Below are 19,524 nucleotides of genomic sequence, written 5' to 3'. Positions count from 1 at the left end.
GTCTGTCTCCCTTACCACACCCTTCAAACCGGAATTCAGCAGCGCCTAAAACTGGTACCGCCGGAGTCGAACTGCAAAGGTTCTACCACCTTTTGTGAAGATGTGGAATGAACTTCCTTCTTTCCTTCCTTCCTTCATTCCCGAAGCGCGTTGACATGGGGCTCGTCAATAAAGGTGTAAAAAGAGCTCTCCTCCAAAGCCGGCGATGCATTGGCGACTCCTCTGGTGTTGGAAATGTCCATTGGCGACGGTGATTGCTTTCGATCAGGTAGCCCGTCTGCCTCATCGTTTAGGTATAATTATAAAAATTAAAAAAAAAACATGCAAAAAAAATAATTATAGTAAGTATTATATGATCTTTGTTCTTGTGTCTTTCACTTGTATCTTATCTTCACGCCCAAAGATATATTCACAGGTGCGTTTCTCCCGAGCACTTATTAAACCCTCGGGCCTCTGATTATATGGTATTGTCTTGTCTTCAAAGAGACATAAAGTACATGTTATATAAGATCGAGTATAAATCTTAGTACTCGTAACTATGTACTTAATATAGAAAAGGTGGCGAGGCATGATATAAACAATTCGAAAATTATTTACTAAAAATGATACTTATCCCAGGACATGTGGACACCCTGGACAGTGGTTTTGTGGTAGTCTACTTAATAATTAATGAGCAATAACTAATTGTAGGCATCTCTTTCAGATTCCAAATTTATGACGGACTATTATACTTGAATAGCCAAACTTTGCAAGGTTAAATTCGTGAAGCAGAAAAAATATTTTTTCCTAAAGTGTTTGAGAAATGTAAAAATAAATTGTTTAAAATATAAATTTACGAGCTTTTGCCCGCGGCTTCGCTCGCGTCTGGAAGCAATATTTTCATCCCCTATTTTATCCCCTTGGGGGTTGAATTGATCAAAATCCTTTCTTAGCGGATGCCTACGTCGTAACATCTACCTGCATGCCAAATTTCAGCCCGATCCGTCCAGTGGTTTGGGATGTGCGTTGATAGATCTCTATGTCAGCCAGTCACCTTTGAGTTATATATATTTAAAGAAGATAAAAATAAATCACATCACAAAATATGTCATATGTACTGTGGTAAACAGAAACCATAATAATGTTGTTATTTATCCGTTTTATTCAATCTTATATGCGTTCCCATTAGATCTTTAGCACAATTGAAATCCCACCTACGCATTTCTCGTAAACGTTACCGAAAAGAACCAAGACGTTACAATAACAACAATAATTCGAGCGTCGTATCGCGCCGACACACAATTCGGCTTGTTTACTATAGAACATAATTAGGAAAGAAACACTATCGACGCGTCTCGCGAGTCTGGGGCGCTGATGAGATGGAGCGGTTGTTCAAGTGGGTACTTTATCTTGAGGAAAGTATGGGATGATTTTAACATCACTTTTATTAAGGTGGATTGTGCTATCATGTTCATCGATCAACTTACTATGTACTGCTGAGTGAGTGCTGGATTAGCCAGATTTGAGGAGACAGCGCTGGTGTTTTAGTCAGAACTGTTCAGTACAGAATCTTCCAAAATATGAAAATTTAAGCCATATTCAGGTAATTAACTTGTGATATAAAAAGTTTTGTAATATTATGAGAAAATTTGATAATTATCAAGTATTATATTCATAAAATTAAACTTTTTCGTTTTGTGTAATTTATTTGTAATTTAAAATAATAATATAATTTTGGCAGATGTAATAATCAATTTTCTACTTAATAGTACATACAAAAATTTATTGGATACGAAATAAAACTCAAAATAAATTCCGCATTTGATATTATACTAAGCATTCCTACAAAGTAGGAGTTCTGGCAAATAGAACCCAGATGTAAAGTGGAATCTCTGCGGCGTTGTGAGGTCTGTCGCAGCTCGCAGGCGAGCGGGCTGGCGCGAAGGTGGCGCAAGGTGGCGGAGGCGGGGCGCGGCTCAGACGGACGCCTACGCGCGCGCCAGCGGACGTCTTCGCCACCGACAGCGCCACAGCGGCCGGGCCTCGCGCCCGCCGCGCCCGCGTACGCGACATTACCGCTCGTTACACATAGTTTCTGTTCGAATTGAAAGCACTTGCAGGATCACGGGTAAGTCGGTTTTTAAATTTGAATGTTAGCTTTGTTGTTGTATGCCGAAATTACGCGAGCGCGCCGACGGTGGCGGTCTAATGCTGTTTTGGTTAGACGCGCGGCGGTTTGGTAACAGAAAAAAGAAGGTAGGTGGTCTTTTATTTGTTTTATTTGGAAAATATTTTTTGCATGCAGCTTTGTTTAATATTTTTGTGCTGTGTTTATTTATAAATTGCTTTATTTTATTTATTTATTTTTCGACATTTCGCTATGTTTTCGCTTAAAATTTGGTTTTGTTGCCTAAATGTTTATATTAATTCATTTGCTACATTTTTTCTTGTTTTATTTAATTTGCTAATAAATATTTAAACCTTTTTTATACTTGCGGATTTAAAATAAAATGAAGTTGCGTTTTTATGCGTAACATAAACATGTTTTTGTAAAAATAAATTCTAATAATACGCACGAAGTAGAAAACAGTAAACTTTACCAAATTCTATATGACCCGTGTGGTCTTTGGCCAGATATTCTCTCATTCTGAGAATATACTCAGCTCAGCAATGGGAATAAAATAGGTTTGTGGTACCTATTGCAAAATATAAAGCTATTAATGTGATTTATGTTATGTGATCTTAAAATAAATTCACAAAGAAAATAGAAACCTTTTTTAAATTAATAAGTGCTTTAAAAAAAATATTATATTTTAATTCCCGACTTTTGTAAAATATTTTTGTGCAATCGAAGGATCGAACGACCATGCAGCAAAATTATGTTCAATTCACTCATGATGATCATTGCTGCTATAAGATAGAAATACTAATGACAACTGTGCCGTTATCATTGAGCCACTAAAATGGTTATTATTATTTTTTTTAATCAAATCCAACTAAGAAATATTCTTACAAGCCTATTTGCTAATTAGCGGCATTTTATATAGGGATAGCAAATGAGGAAGCAGTCCGCCTGATGGCAAGAGGTGTCATGATAAGAATCTCACCTGTGGTCGATGATACATGTTCCATTGAACATCTGTAATCGACTATAGGTAAGATTACGAGTCGATATAAGAAGTTGGCCACAGATGTTTTAACACGCTTTTATTAGCTTGGGTTGTATGTATGTATGTATGTATGTATGTATGTATGTACGTAACAGAGTAACGGAATCTTTGAACCCGATTTCTATCCACTTTGAACGTTCAGTTTAATTCATTATTTTGAAGAATTATCAAAAACCGATGACGATACACGATTTTAATAATTTTGTACCATTGTCCTTATCAACATCCTCAGATAAGATAACCGCCTTATATAAAGTTCATCGCAAGTTACTAGATTGCAAATAATTATTGCTTTTTTGTTTCAATAAGGCATAACTGTTATAGCGTGATTTTTAGTTTAGAAAATAATTAGAATTATTAGAAATTGGAAATTGGAATTAGTGAGTTATTGCAGAGATTCTACTGCTTAGTCTTTGGCCATTGAAATGAAAAGGGGTCGCGAATCGTTAGTATAATACAAATTGAACTTGTTGGTATAAAGATGCCTTATTACTTAGATCATGGTCATAATCATGCCAAAATGGCACGTTCACGGTCATTAAACAATTGAGGGCACAAAAGGAAAGATATTGCACGTGCAGATTTTCTTGTTATTTAGTTGGTAGGCATTGCTTTGGTTTGGTCAAAGCGGTTCATTTTTTGCTTTGAATATTCTCAAAGTGTACTTTGTGTCAGAATCTATATTTCTTGGAAATTAAAAGGTTTTTTTTTTTTTTTTTTTTTTATAATATAAGAGTAGCAGACGAGCATGCAGTCCACCTGATGGTAAGTGGCTACTGCCGCTCATGGACATCTGTAATCAACCCCAGATAGAATTAGATATTCCTACCTGAGGTCAGCCACAGATGCGCCGCTACCCCTGAGGACTAAGCTGGAACACCTCGGAAAAGTCCGTCTCCCTTACCACACCCTCCAAACCGGAACACAGCAGCGCTTAACACTGCTGTTATTAGGTAGAAATAGGTGTGGCGGTGGTGCCGCTGGAGTCGAACCACAAAGGGTTCTACCACCTTCGGTAGAACCCTTTGTGAACCTTACAAACCATTTTCTAGGTAAACGTAAAAATCACTTAGTACCAGCTTTGTAGTCTAAAAAATGAGTTTACTAAAATTATTAGATAAAAAAAAAATGAAATTCCATAATCTGGATTTCGACGAATGAATATTAGGAAGAGATAAAAATGTTTTTGACTTGCATATTAAAAATAAAACGCCTCTCTGTTCATAAACACCCAATCAATTCAACAACTCTAAATGGATTGAAATGTAAATAAGTATGGGATCCACAAATCAATCGTCCAATTAGCGCAGCAGATTTATCATTACAGCCTCCATAAGCTTCTTACTCGGTCCATTAATTAGAGATCTTGGGCTTCGGAATACTGTTTGTATCGAGATCCAATTGGTTCAATTTGATATCTGTATCTGTCCTCGTCAGACCCTTCAATTTGAAATTAATTCTGCCCGCACAATGTAGTTGAGACGTTGATGTGAATGAACTATTTCAGATAAATTGTTGTGCACATCTTCTATCACTTGATGGATAAAAGGGGAAGGTTTCTCAAAACTGTTTTAATGATGAACATTTTAGGGCGTTTTAAGTAGTGTACAAAATAAATGAATATATGAATTAAGCTTGCAGGCCTTGTTATGTGAATAGTCTTACCATTCGTGAATATGTAACGGAACCAAATAAGTAATCAGTAGTCCTACCTGAGGTCTATTATAAGTGCTCCCATTGATAGACTAAATTGTAACGACTCATATCTCATCAATCATGACTGTTTTATTCAAAACAATACAAATATAGGTCTGTGTTTAGAACATAGTAAGTAATAGCGCTGATTTAAGGCAAAAATAGGTGAAATCGCCTTTAAATTACGCATTTTTGAATACACCATGTGGTCTTGATCCTTCGTCGTTTCGTGTGAGTACTAGCTACTCACTTCTTCGATAGACGACTCTGCACATGTAAAAAAATTGAGATGTCATTGAGCGATGGTGTAGATGAATGATTTAAGTTGTTTTTACTAATTTAAAATTCAGCAATAGCATCACATAATTTTGAAGAAAACATTATTTTAAGACTAATTACTTAGAAAATAAATCTCTTTATAATTTAGTTCTTCAGCTATATGAAAGTATATGATTTAGAACTTTTCCTATAGGCAACTTACCTGTATTGGGAAATTCCCAGCTTACGAGTGGAATTTAATACATTTTGCCAATACATTGATCCCACGAAATTGATTGGTTTCTCTATCTTGATTAAAATTCCTGCTTCAGAAAGTAATCTTCATTAATGACATTTGATGAAAATAATTAGTTTCTATCTCGTCTATGGACGCAAAATTTAACGCAATTTTTCCATTGGCATTTCCATGAATTGCTTATCGTTGCTATAGTACCATAGATTACATTGGTTATTATTTTGGGGAAACTTGTGGATTTACTTTATAACCTTTTACAGTAAAAATATCAATATATTTAAAAAAAATACTTACGTATTCGCATTCTCGAGACCCCAATAATCCCTTCTTCTATGTATGATGTATGTAGGTTTAGACGATAGAACGGATAGGAAAATAATAGAATGTTCCCGGTTAAAACAGAAGGCAAAAGCAGAGACAAGCTGAGGAAGACAGATATATGTATGTAAAAATCAAATACAGGTTGTCCGTAACTACAATAAAATATATTAAATACTGAATTAAATATGATGATAATGATGAGAAATAATGACGATGGGAAAAGTTGCGTGTATGGAAATCCTAAAATATATTAAGGTTCTGGAGCCTCCAGCTCGCATAACTATTTTTCCATTACAGCAGCTAGTAGTCCGCACTAGACCATGGTAGGAGACACGCGTGTCATATTTGAAAGTCAATTTTAGTATTAACCATACCAGGCATTTGTAAGACTCAATAGTGTAGGATATAAACCTCCCAAAAAATAGGGGATTTACAATAATGAAAAAGGGTTGGTCTGTGCGTATTGGAGACGTGAGAAGATAACTTTGTAAAAAAAGCGCCCAAAATCTCTTCTGGAATAAATCCTTGAAATTTATAACATCCATAGAAAAAGAGATGGTAGTTTTAGATTGTAGGCTACAATGCATATACTGCAAATATAAGAAAACTGAATTCGTAATGTTTGGTTTATTTCAGTGTTTCATTACAAGTGGCATACAAGTTTGAATGTTCTTTTTTGCAGTTCATTAGCATTTTATTTTAAATCTCTCGTAAATTTATGCGGGTAGGGCTCGTAATTTCATTTTCGGTAAAGACCTGCGAACGGAGCCATTGTAAATCTTTTTAAAAAGATAAAATCTTATTTGAGCCAAATTAGCTCCATTGCAAAACGAACTTTGAGTTTCTGCTTACAGAGCTCATTATCTTCATAAGCGCTCGTCCTCTTAAATTTCCCATCAAACATCTCAATCATCCACCCCTTTTTTACAGAATGAGATGAAGAATATTTTTGGTAAGAGTGAGCGAGATAGTTGCTGGGATGAAATAGGTCAAGTTCATGTGACATCTGGGGAAGGAATTAATCTTAAACGTCCAAGTTCGATAATAAATATTGTTTCCAATAGGCTTTACGTCTATGATTTGTGACGGTGCCAACTTCTATTGTTTCGAAGTTTCTATTGCTCTATTATAGCGGGTTTAAGTCACCTTTCTTGTAGACCAAGATACTGAAGTGTTAGTTCGTAAAGTGCTTAAGTCTCGTAAATATAAGTAAAGGGAGACAAATATTAAAATGGGTATGCTACACTAGTGACACCGTGGGTTATATTTCTGAATATAGGAACTTTCCTGAATTAACGAAAATATCAACTCGAAAGCAAACATAATGTGTACCATGGAACAGAAAAAACAAGTGGAAGTGCAAAGTAGGCGTGGCGCGGCTTCCACTACTAGGCGGTGTTACTCTCACTTGCCTTCAAACGAGTCTACTCATGTTTGAGCATCGCTCCGAGACAGATGTTTGTCAAATTCAATAAAATAAATTATTAAGATATATTCTGCTATTTTGGAATGTAAAAATGATAGCAGAAAGAAGACAATTAAAAATGGAGGTGTTTCTTACCATCACTGAGTACAATTTTATTTTATTTTTCCTAAAATCTTAAAAATATCAAATTTATAAATAATTTCCATACAGTCATGCTAAAATCACTTACTGCTTTCAAATAAAGTTCATTTTTTAATTGATTCCACCATACCAAAACGTCTAGAAAAATCCACGCTACTCAATAAGTGATGGGGGCAAGTATAATTTTTCTTATCGATATTTTATAATATACATTATTATAAAGGTAAAATATTTTATTTAAAAAATAAAATTATATAAATCTAAAATTAGGGTTTTGCGGCGAAAAGTATCGTAATATGGGTGGGCGTAAGTATCGTAATATGGGTGGGCTACGTAACAGCTACTGAGGTGTACTCACATATCATATCTCTCATGATATATCTAATTATTTTTCCATAGCTTGGATTTATGAGTGCTACTAGTAAGGAGAAATAGACAAATGCTATATAATTGTTAAGGATGCGGTCAATTACTAAATGTTTAACATTTATATATTTACTTTATCTCATTTACAAAATTTATCTATGTACAAAAATACGTAAATTACGTAGTACGTAGTATTTAGAGAATCTTGAACATTTTAACCTAACTATTTTTTTAATAGTATATTTTTAAAACAAATTTAAAATCCGCGGCAGCCTAAATAGCTAAAAACTTTATCTGTTACCCTATATATGTAACAAAATCTTAAGCTGCCCTTTTAAACACCATTATGAAATTACTGTGTCATAAAAAATGACAAATAATTGACTGCTTTCGGGAACATTGTCGTTTCGTGTATTCATTTTTAGGACTTCTACTTACGTAACCTACGTTCATGACATGTAACCTACCTATGTAGGTAATACTTATGTTTTTTTTTTGTTTTACTTCTTAATAATTAATCCTTGTTTAATTTTAATTCTATTCCAAATTTATAGCTCACAGTAGATTCATGAGTATCGATAATTTTATCGATAATTTTATACTTTTGCTCTATTCCAGTAGGAGAATTATTACGCAAGTTTGGTCCGTAAGTTTAGTGTGCTTAGGGCTATAATTGCATTAAGCCTAATCACTGCCATCTATGGTCAAGTAGCGGAACTACATTTTCAAATACTAAATGACGTAAATGCTTTTAAATGTTATAGCAAAATAAACCTTAATATTATATGCGCCTAAGTTGTTTTTACATATTCATTATGTTATTTTAGAATAGTTTCGAGTTAACTATAAACGACCAATAAAATGATATTTACTTTAGTAGTGTAATATGTAACAAGAAAAACGCAAGTGTGCGTTTGGGGACAACGGTTCCGATACATTCGCTCGTACTTACGACTTCTACTTGCTTTTCTTTTCTATGATGTGTACGGCGTATACGCATTAAAAATGGCGTTACAGTGGTGCCTTAAATTCATGGGATCATTGAAAAAATAAGCATGAACCACTAAATTGCCTTAAAAGACCAAGTGTGTATCGAAAAACGCCGAGAGGACTCCAAGTTGAACATCAATTTTATTGACAACCAAGATACGTTTGTACTGCAGTTAAATAGTGTTATGGATGGGAAAGAGTGAGTAGGCAAAATTTATATGATATACTTTAAATCTTAGAGAAAATTACGTTTTTCTAAAGCACGTTCTAAAGTGAATATCCGTTTTGGTATTAATATAACCAGTAGCGTAACCCGTAGCGTCGTAGCGTCGGCTACGACTACGATTGTCGTAGCACCGTAGCTCTATAGATCATTCTACTGTAAAGTGTGACAGAATGATGAAGTAGGTGCATAGAACTAGCAGACGATAGTGCTCATGGACTGAGCTTGCTCTGAAGTCATGAGGTTACGTATAATACCTACCTATAAAATGAAATATGAAGAATAGTCATGACTGATAAAATCATATTGTATAAGTTGCTACGATATTTTGCCTTGTTATAATTAAGAGATGCTATCATATAATACAACATACAATATATTGTCCTATTAAGTTCATAAGAAATTAATACATCTTCATTATGATACTTCGTATTAAGATATTACTTTCGTCGAATGAGATTATATCTACTTAATATTTCTGTAGTGATGCTCATTAATTTATATTTTATGTAATTTATATAAAATTATAAATTGAAAAGGCTTACACTATAAGCTCCGTCGCAGTTGAGACTTTGGATTATTTCCTATTGTATACCTCTTGCGAAAGCTGCAAACAGGGTCCCTTCAAAAAACAAGATTCCGTGAAAACAGCAATCTGTTCCAAACAAAATGGCCGAACATTAATAATGTACTCAAACCAACTCGCCACTAACTAATCCGGATTTTTGTCCCCAATAGAAAAAGCAATAAAAGTTACTTGGAGCAGAAATCGCAATTTGCCCTAAGGATACTCGAGGTGCCCCAAGTTAGCTCAGTTTGCCCCAAGTTCAGTTTCACGGCATCTCGCCTTTATCTCGACTTAATTGCCAGCATGAGTCGTGAACTCACGGTGACGCTCCCATACAATTTTGATAAATGTCCCAACTTGTACAACTTTTACTTTTCCAATTAGTCTCCTGGTTGATCGTGAAATTTGATTAATGTGTCAAAAAATTTCTAGTTACTGTTACAATTTAATTATGACTCAGCAAATTTTATTAATTAATTATTTTTATTTTAGATTTTTTTTAATTAACATTTAAGAAAATACATTTTATTAATAAAGTATTTATTGAATGAACAATTTGTTACAAAAGTTTCTCATGGTAACATTATAATAATAATACTAATTTTAACTGAATGTTGTATTAAGTAAACATTTCAATCAATCTAGAATATCACAAGCTGAATCACGTTTTCATTTAGGAGCAACTAAACATATCCCAGAAAGACAAATTATAGTTCTCAAAGTTGTTATAGTAGTTGCGATTTATAGGTTACTACCCGTGTTATAATACTGTTATGCTAATCCGCGGATTTCCTTCCATTCCCCTTCTTTCGTCATCACAGTGTCCCTGTACTGGGCTTGGGAATCTCATAATGAGAAGTATCAGACCATAGTCCACAGCGCTAGCCAAGTCCAAATTGGTAGAATTTACATACCTTTGAGATCTTTATTTTTAAAAGTTCTGTCTGATTGCATGTTTTCTCGCAATGTATTTACCGCAACGGCTTACTTCACCGTTCAAGTAAGAAGTAATTATTTCTAATGCGTATCTAACTGGATTAAAAGAGGGACCTGAGATTCGACCCCTTGATTGAAGCCATGTTTTGCCTACTAGGACATATCTGCATATTTGCTGCTCTTCATAATGCGGAAAAAATCTTACCAAACTATCCTTAGGTATATACATATCGGGACATCGCATCGTAGTACAAATATACTGAAGCTAGTTTTTGTCTAGTCTTAGGGTGTGTTTCGAAGGCAACCATCAGTTCTCGTCTAGCGTTGACTAGCATATCAAATCGTGGTCTCTGTTGCCTACCAAATCAACTCACAATCCAAAATCGGAAATTTGCAACGTTCTATACGCCGGTATTCTAATGATTTGATTTCCTGGCACATCTGTCCTGTATGCCCTGTCTAACTAAACTTTAAACCAAAACACAGTAATAAACACAATTTATTTTAAGACATAAGAATTATTAAATAAAAGGTAATTTATAGGTGGTAGAACCCTCTGTAGTCCGAGTTCGGCAGCATCACCGCCACACCTATTTCTGCCTAATAACTGCCTAATAAGTGTTAAGCGCTGCTGTGTTTAGGTTTTTGGGGGTGTGGTAACGGAGATATACGTTTCCGAGGCATACCGGTTTCGATCTCAGTGGTAGCTATCATAGAGTCAGCCTCAGGTTGGAATATCTAATCCTATCTGGGGTTGATTACAGATGCACATGGGCGAAAATAGTTACTTACTACTCGTATATTTAAAAAAGAAGATAATTGTATAATAGGATTATTTTATACAAGAAATAAACATGTACCCTATTATTAAAAACAAAATATAATTATTTATTATGAAAAGAACGGATGAACGATTCATCATCTCGGATCCGATACGATTTGAATGACGTAAGAAATGGCGAGGGGTACACAATTCTTCGATCACAATCGTATAATTTCGGGGAACTTCTTTATAACTTAGTTACCACACGTAAAAGGGAAGTTTCTCGGAAAGGATTTTCATCCAAGTTGGATTGAAAGCTTGTGATAGTTAATACCAACCCTTTCTTTGTGTTTGTCATTGTGGGAACGATATTACAGATTTTAATATGGAATCGACCGCATCTTGAATTTAAATGAGTTTTTGAAAAAGGTTCCCAGATAAAGTATCATGTTTTACGAATGTAATACTATCAAAATTTTAGTTTCTTAATATACTCGTAGAATTTATACTCTGCCGCAACGAAAAGAAACCCTAATATCAACGAACGAATACTGCGTAATTTACGTAATAAATCAATAAGTATTTCAAATATTTTAAGGACATTTTAGTACGGAGACGTGGCAAAACTTATTTACCTGTGAGTAACCTTTACTAATCTATGCACTAATGTTAATATTTACTCGTAATAATAATTATTATCAGCTTCTTTTTCAAGTATCCAAGAAGGCTGCATGCTCTTTTCATACTTGTACTACATGAATAATTTCGTTGGTTCGACTAATTTATAATTACTTATATGATATACAATACTTTAAAACCGTAATTTATGCACATTTTCATCATTAAACGGGTTTTAAAATAGATGGATTTTTGTACCGTATTCTTTTATGTTTTACGGGTAACTTTGCACAAATGGATCTACAGACAAGAGTAATTATTCTTTTTAAAACACTTTTCAAATAAATACGGGCGGCACCATTAAACAGAGACTCGAACTAAAACCATAAATTACCGGGAATATTAAGCTTTGAGCAAAAAGGTTTGAAAACTAACTGCTCGAAACTTTAATTATATTTATTTAACTCTGTTCATCTTATCACCACTTATGAACCCCTGAGAACTCTTTAGCCTAGATTCGCTCACATATTATAATATGAGATTGTTTTATTGGATTGAGGAGGTTGATGTTTTCGAGAGTATGTATGTATGTCTTATTCTTTGGCATGCTTTGAAGGTACCCTATGTGGTTCGACTCCGGCGGCACCACCGCCACACCTATTTCTGCCCTATAACAGCAGTGTTAGGCGCTGCTGTGTTCCGTTTTGAAGGGTGTGGTAAGGGAGACACACTTTTCCGAGGCGTTCCAGTTTAGTCCTCAGAGGTAGCGGCGCATCTGTGGCCGACCTCAGGTAGGAATATCTAATCCTATCTGGGGTTGATCACAGATGTCTATGGGCGGTAGTAGCCACTTATCATCAGGTGGACTGCATGCTCGTCTGCTACTCCTATATTGTAAAAAAAAACTGACACGGCTTGACGGATTTTAACGTATGAGGTGACATTGGATTCGTGTAAATTGTAAGAGTGATCTATATAACATGCTGAAGAATAAGACATACATACAGTCACTCGAAAAACATAAATCTTTTTCCAACGCAGCCGGGCAAAAACACAAAAGGCAGAGCCTCTGGTTTTTAAATATATTTGGAAATAATATACTTACAAATAAATGGAATGGAACTATTTGTCAATGATTTTAATATAAATGACATAATTAAGCGTATTATATCATAGTGATATACAAACGAGTATGCAGTCTAACTGATGGTATGTGGTCTCTGCTGCCCACGAACAACTGTAATTAACCCCAGTACCCTTACCATGTGTTTTTACGTTTTGACAAATATGACTGTTTTGGTATTTGTTTACGTATTTGCCCATACAAATTCCAATCAGCGCCCCTAGCGGATTGTATCAGAACTATAGTGTCAGTAACGTAAAATTAAATGTCTAAATTGACAAAATGTCGCTTTATGTTTTGTATCTCTTTTTTGCGAACATGTGAGGCAGACAAATAAGACTTGAGCACTTACTTATTGTTACGTTTACTCAATCTACTGAAGCAAACGGAACAAAATAAAGGATTGAGTAAACGTAACGTAAAATTGTGGTATGTTTTGGAAACTCATGGTAAGGGTACAGATAAGATGAGAGTCTTACGTGACGCTGGTTCGTAAGGCTGGTGCTACATACGCGTTGCTGCCTTGAGGACTAAGTTGTAATGCTTCGGATAGGTATGTCTTACTTACTACACCTTCAAAGTGGAACACAGCAGCGCAATTTAATTTGCAGCAGCGCAAATTAATATTTCTGTTAGTAGGCAGACATATATTTATCAAGCTATGTTTCTACATTGATCCAATCCTAGCGATATGGTATTAACAATCGGGCCCGCTTTATCACGCTCCACCTGCGCGAGCCGATCGCCCATAAAATTGATTTATCGGTACGCGGTCAATTTTTATAACTACTACATGTTGGACCGCTGTAACGATGGAGCATGAAATATGGCACTAATGCTGTTATTTGCGCTAACTATGTTATGATTTGTAATACATTGTTAGTACGTCTAATCAAGCTAGTACGTTTTTTATTTCTATATAATTTATGAGTTTCTGTTGTGGCAAGAGATCCAGCAACGGTCATGAACCAACCACTTTCAGTGTATGGCTACCCAGGAAGCTTAGTGTAATCTAACTCAAATTTACAAATCTAACTATAGAATTAACAGTTAAAAATACGGAGAGAATTAACAGTTAAAAATACAGAGGACAAGAATTAACAGTTAAAAATACAGAGGACATTTGGGGAATGTCAGTAAAAGTTTGTAAATCAATCATTAAAACTTTAGCTCCCTACTACTTAGTCACTTCTTCTGCCGTAGATAGATAGCTGATTCGAATTTACTCTTATAACAGGATTTCAACGTTCAGAACCGACTTATTTTGTTAAAGCAGTTGGACCTACAAAAATGTCAAATGTTTTGAAAATGATGAATGCCTTTGGAAGGTATACTGTTAACATTATCACGATCAAGATAACAATAAGAATCCTTTCTTAACAGTGCGGAAGCAGGAAAATGACGAAAATTTCAACCGAAAAATATTCCAATACCAACGTAGTAAACACGGGTAGTATATAACAGAAATATATGCTTAAAATTTATACATATAAATAAAAATGCAGTGTCTATTTGTCATGCCAAAAACAGCTTTTACAAATTTCATAAGAAATAATTATATCCTCCACTTATAACAACAATTATAACAATAAACAATTGTTAATTTTTTTGTCAATCTGTTTGTTCGATCGATCGATTTTGACAGGGCTATCACTGTCAGTTAACTGATTTTATAAGGAGTAATTTAGGCAACTAGCATTTAAGATAATTATAGTTTAAAAACTAAAAACCACGCTAAAATCGCACAAGGAAAATCGTTAATCCTGATTTCTGAAGATCCTGACGAGGAAAAGTGCTAAAATTGTATAAATCGTATATTGTCATCGGTTCTTGGTAACTGTTCAAAATTTTAAACAATCGGACTGTTAAAAGTACGTAAAAATCGAGTTCAAAGATTCCGTTATACACATACATATAGGTCAAGCTAATAAAAGCGTGGTAAAAAAACAATTAGGATTCCGTGCCAAAAAATTAAAACCCATGTAATCACCAGATTATTTACACTTTCAGAGTATTTTCGTAGTTCTTTATATATCAAATTGTTTTTGATCTAACGGTATTATTCAATTGAATCCAAACCGTTAACATTTGCGACGCATCCATCACCGTACATTAGCTAACGTCGTTATCGGCAGCCATTTTGCAATTAGTTACTTGAATATTGAATTTCCCTAGAATCTCATGCGCGTCGGAAGAAACGAAATTAATTGATTGGATACAGGTATTGACCCTTCTCCACTTCTCCGCAACGGAGTATCAAGATGAGCCAGTAGTTCAGTTCAGATCCAGATCGTCATTTCTGATCACATAAAATTATCAACAAGTGGCATTAATTATAATTATCAATTATATCCACTTCTCCGGTGTTAAACAGAAATTATTTCCATTATCATAATTAGTAAAATTATAATACGAGTATTTATAGAAGAATAGAAAAATATAGTCCATAAACTATAAAGTCTCTAAAACTGAAGTATAGTCGACATCATAATGCTATTGAGAGTCTTTAATACTACTTACATAGTTATAATGGGAGTTACATCCGGTAACCGGATAAGAGGGCGGGCAGCCCTCACCGCCATTAAGAGGGCATCGCACCAAGGGCAGACAGACACCCAGCTGACATTGAGCAAGTACTGAGAAACTTAGAGGAATTTACTGGAAGGATATGTATACGTTATACGATAGTTTGGTTTGGTAACTATCATTATGATGTCAACTATCTACATTATATCTTTGTTGTAAATTGCAAAAATAGCAATGGTTTATTGGAATTCCGTTAAGCTCGGTACGAAAGTTATTTCGTAAATTATAGTATTTGGTGATTTTGAAATTTTAATGTTAAATTATATAGATATCCAAATCATTGTTATAAGTATATATGATTTATTGGTAGATACTATTATCTTCAATTTACAACAACTTTCAAATAAACAATAAAAAAACATGAAATAATCATCGATTGAAAAAATAATACTATCAATCGTTAAAAATTAAAAAAGCTTGTTAAAAAGAAGTCCCATTGCATGCATATTTATAACGGAACGGCGCAAAAAGGAACGCAAGTAAAAATGGTTTATCGCGACCGACTCGTTTTAATTATATTTTCTTCTACATTTTCCTTCAACTTGAGCTTGCCTCGTTATTTCTGTAATTATGACTTTAATCGCAGTCGAGTCCTTAATTTGTGATACTGGTCTTTTTATCTCGAGGATTTTCCTCCTTTATTATTATTTTAATAGTCATTTAAAGCAATATGTTTTATGGGGTTTTAGGGTTTGTATTAAAATTATTTTTAATTTCGTCAAAATTTCAAATGTGACATGTCTACTATAGCTGTCGTTTGGTGTGATACTCGTATATAATAATACAAGTACTCTTACTTATAAACCTTCTAATTCAGTACTTGGGGGTAGCAACTTATATTAAAGATAACATTTCTAAACTCGTGAGTTTGGTTTCAATCGAACATATTCTGTCTTTGGCAAAAAGTGTTTTGGTGAGATATATGCTAATACGTCTTCCTATATCAGGCGTTCTAAGTTATTATACATCGGTGGAACTAGAGCTAGAACTTCCCTTCTATTTATGGAAAATAGATTCTATGGTACATAAATAGATCCATTGTTGGGTATTAGATATTATTCACTGACGGTACTAAGCACTAAGTTTGCACGCTGTGTTCAGCTTGGATATGCGAAGGCGGTAACCAAACGCTTCATTGTTGTTCTCTTTTACTAACTGAGTAATATGATCAAAAGGTTTGGAGTTCGTATCAAAGGTTATGCAAATATTATTCAAAGAAAATTATTTATCACACGATTTAACGGTGATGTCAGTAATGAGTAAACCTACAATCTACATTATCTACTGAGACTTGGTCAAAACATGATCCCTTGATATGGTGGTAGACCCCCTTGTAGTTCGACCGGAGGCACTACCCCTAAACCTATTTCTGTCAAATAACATCAGGCGCAGTTTTGTTATGATTTACATATTGCTCCTTTAAGCTTTGAAATAATATAGTCGTCTCTGTTGATATAAGACAGTAATAGTAGAGATAGTGCTGCAGACGAGCCACAAAGACACTTAGCACGTTTAGGAGTTATGAACCTACGACATGTGAGTACACGCGTTTTTTAATTAAGTCAGCTTTTAATTAAGGAGGAATCCGAAGAGACTTGCTCTCATTAAAACTTTATGCCGTCTTTACCGAGGTCGTTACGTTTGAGTAACATACCACTTCCAAGATGTGGTTCGTCTACTTAATGTGATCAAAGTTAGTTTTTCATAAAGATGTTGAGTCTACGAGGTTGTACTCATTAGTTATTGAGTTTAATACTATTGTTTTTAGATGTCCCTTTTGTAACTGATCATTCTTTAATCTAGTTAATTGTATCAGGCGATACTTTGCGGATATCCATCCTAAGTTAAGAATAAAACTACTTCGCAACAATCCGCTACAAATATCTATGTTGGAATATATGTTACAGCCAAAATGATAAATTCAGAAATTATACATAGTATCTAGTCACTGCGTATAATATCTACTCAGTTTGGTCAAAGTGATAAATAACAAATTAATCACATTAACCGGCCATTATATATAATATCTTTAAAGACTTGGATAAAGTAATAAAACAAGTATAACTAAAGGTTTTAAGAGTGTATTTCAGTTTTTATTAAGCCTTTATATTTTTTGTAATTTTATAACGATCCACATGTCAAAAAATAGATATGGTGAGGTGTTTTACGCCCAGTACACGATGTACGTAAATCAGCTATGGGGTTGATTTAATAAAAAGGCATGCGTAATTAAAAAAATACATGCCTTAGATATCTGATCGCTTATTTATATTTTAAATACATACTGAATTTACATGATTTGGACTCACTCGCTCGCAGGTTTTCTTTTATGTTTCAACCAAACCTAACCAATCCTATTGAATTTCATACAGGCTTGGTATTGGTTAGGTTAGGTTGGAACATAATAGAAAATAGAAAAGTAAGGGTCCGAATCATGATAATTCGGACCTAAACTATATAATTCATAGTTACTCTATAAGATCATCATCATAAATAATTTCAGTTAATCTTAAGATTTACCGTACGTAAGGCTTACACAATAACATATTTATTACTTTGGCTAACTTTAACTTGCTATTATATATAACAGCCAGATAAAGTGATTAATTTATCACATTGTCTGGACAAATTTGTCATTGTACGTATTACGTAATAACCACTCATTATGTATAATAGCTATTTGATTACTTTGACTGTAACATATATTTTAAATCATGCAGTATGTACCGCCCTCTCTCTCTCTCAAAGGATGCGTGCAGATGCAAAAAATTAAAAATATACATCACCACACATACCACCACCAACACGTGTTTCGCTCCAAAACGGAGCATCATCAGGGTAAGTTGACTCTACGACAGTTAATCGTTAAGTAATTAATCTGTTTGGTCGGAAACGTTCTACGCGTCGCACTGATGGTGACCGCTGCGCCATGCGGGTCGTAATAAAAGTAAATGTACCTACCCTATTGGATACCTTACTAGCAAAAAAAAGACTATGCTGCAATCGCCACGGCACGGAGGCGCGGAAGAACGTGGACAATCGATTCCAGTGTAAACAACACTTTGATTGCTTCTCGTTGACTCACTTTATTCTTTCGATCGAATGCTTCTTATGTTTACAATCCATCTTGCCGCGACAACTACTTCAAGCAATTCTAAAAAAGGTTTTTTTAAATTTATTTCAGTAAGTATTTGATATTCTATAAAACACAATATTCTCGTGGACTCGTGGATTTTAGGACAAATAATCGTCCAATTTGTCTACGCGGAATTTATCGCGAAATACAACAATGTTTGTTTTTGTCTATTATAAATATTCTAAATATTTTATCAAGACATATTTGTTAGAATATAATCATTAATGCGAGTAAATATATATTAACTTCATTAACCATTACCGAGAAAAGATATTTTTGTAGTGTCTTAATAGAGAGCTCTGAAGAGTCTGCTAATTTATCCCATCCGAATAGACTTCGGTTCTTATGGGATTACTTGTTAGGTATTTGAAGTCATTATACTATATTTAGGCTCCAAGGGTATATTTACTTAATTATACATTTCTTAATTAATATGTATATTGGAAGCTTGACTTGGCTATTGCAAAATTATCTTAATTTTTACTGCTTGTTTAAGCGGTGTTTCTTAAGTATGTACAAAATATTATCGCTTTACAATTTAATTTAACCACTCTGCATGCTGTTCAAAAAACCAATACACATGGGATTGTATTAAAACGTTTCCTTATTTATGGGAAAGGGAACTGATTTCGAACATCAATACGCCGCTTGATTGCGGATCGCCTCTGATCATAGTTCCCAAGGGATACTTCACTGTTTTATAAGTTTACGAGTATCTGCTGTTTTTCTAGAGATTTCGTGTCTATCTTTGTTGAATATATTTGTAGATGAGATTTTAAGTACTTCTTTAGTTTCTGAGATGAAATGTATTTTATATCACGGCGTGCGTAAATGGACGTTTTACGCACGCTTCGCGTGCGCAAAACCCCCATTTCCGACCCCGTAATATAAAATTTTATACAACACGCGGACGAAAAATGTTTTTCTGACTCGTGTGATTGCAGTCCTCGCCTGCGGCTCGGCCTGCAA

General features: G+C 34.4%; 1 protein-coding gene and 1 long non-coding RNA gene across 2 annotated transcripts in view; one reads left to right on the top strand and one right to left on the bottom strand.

Annotated features, from left to right (window-relative positions):
- Window positions 1-1,974: 1,974 nt before the first annotated feature.
- Window positions 1,975-19,524, top strand: part of Corin (corin serine peptidase) — a 109,827-nt gene continuing 92,277 nt past the window's right edge. The window contains exon 1 of the mRNA XM_073082413.1: window positions 1,975-2,107. The gene's annotated coding sequence lies outside the window, so the exon portion shown is untranslated. The remainder of the gene's footprint in view (window positions 2,108-19,524) is intronic.
- LOC140749283 (uncharacterized) lies at window positions 4,913-5,500 on the bottom strand. Its single transcript, XR_012103039.1, has 2 exons — window positions 5,326-5,500; window positions 4,913-5,111 (listed from the first exon to the last, which is right to left on the bottom strand). It is a non-coding gene; the product is annotated as an uncharacterized LOC140749283 (long non-coding RNA).

The sequence above is a fragment of the Epargyreus clarus genome, unplaced genomic scaffold, assembly GCF_041222505.1.
Source record: "Epargyreus clarus isolate Ecla_fem2 unplaced genomic scaffold, WU_Ecla_fem_2.2 ptg000003l, whole genome shotgun sequence".
Classification (NCBI taxonomy): Eukaryota; Metazoa; Arthropoda; class Insecta; order Lepidoptera; family Hesperiidae; genus Epargyreus; species Epargyreus clarus.
The sequence above is the reverse complement of the archived record's forward strand: the minus strand, read 5'-3'. Positions and strand labels throughout refer to the sequence as shown.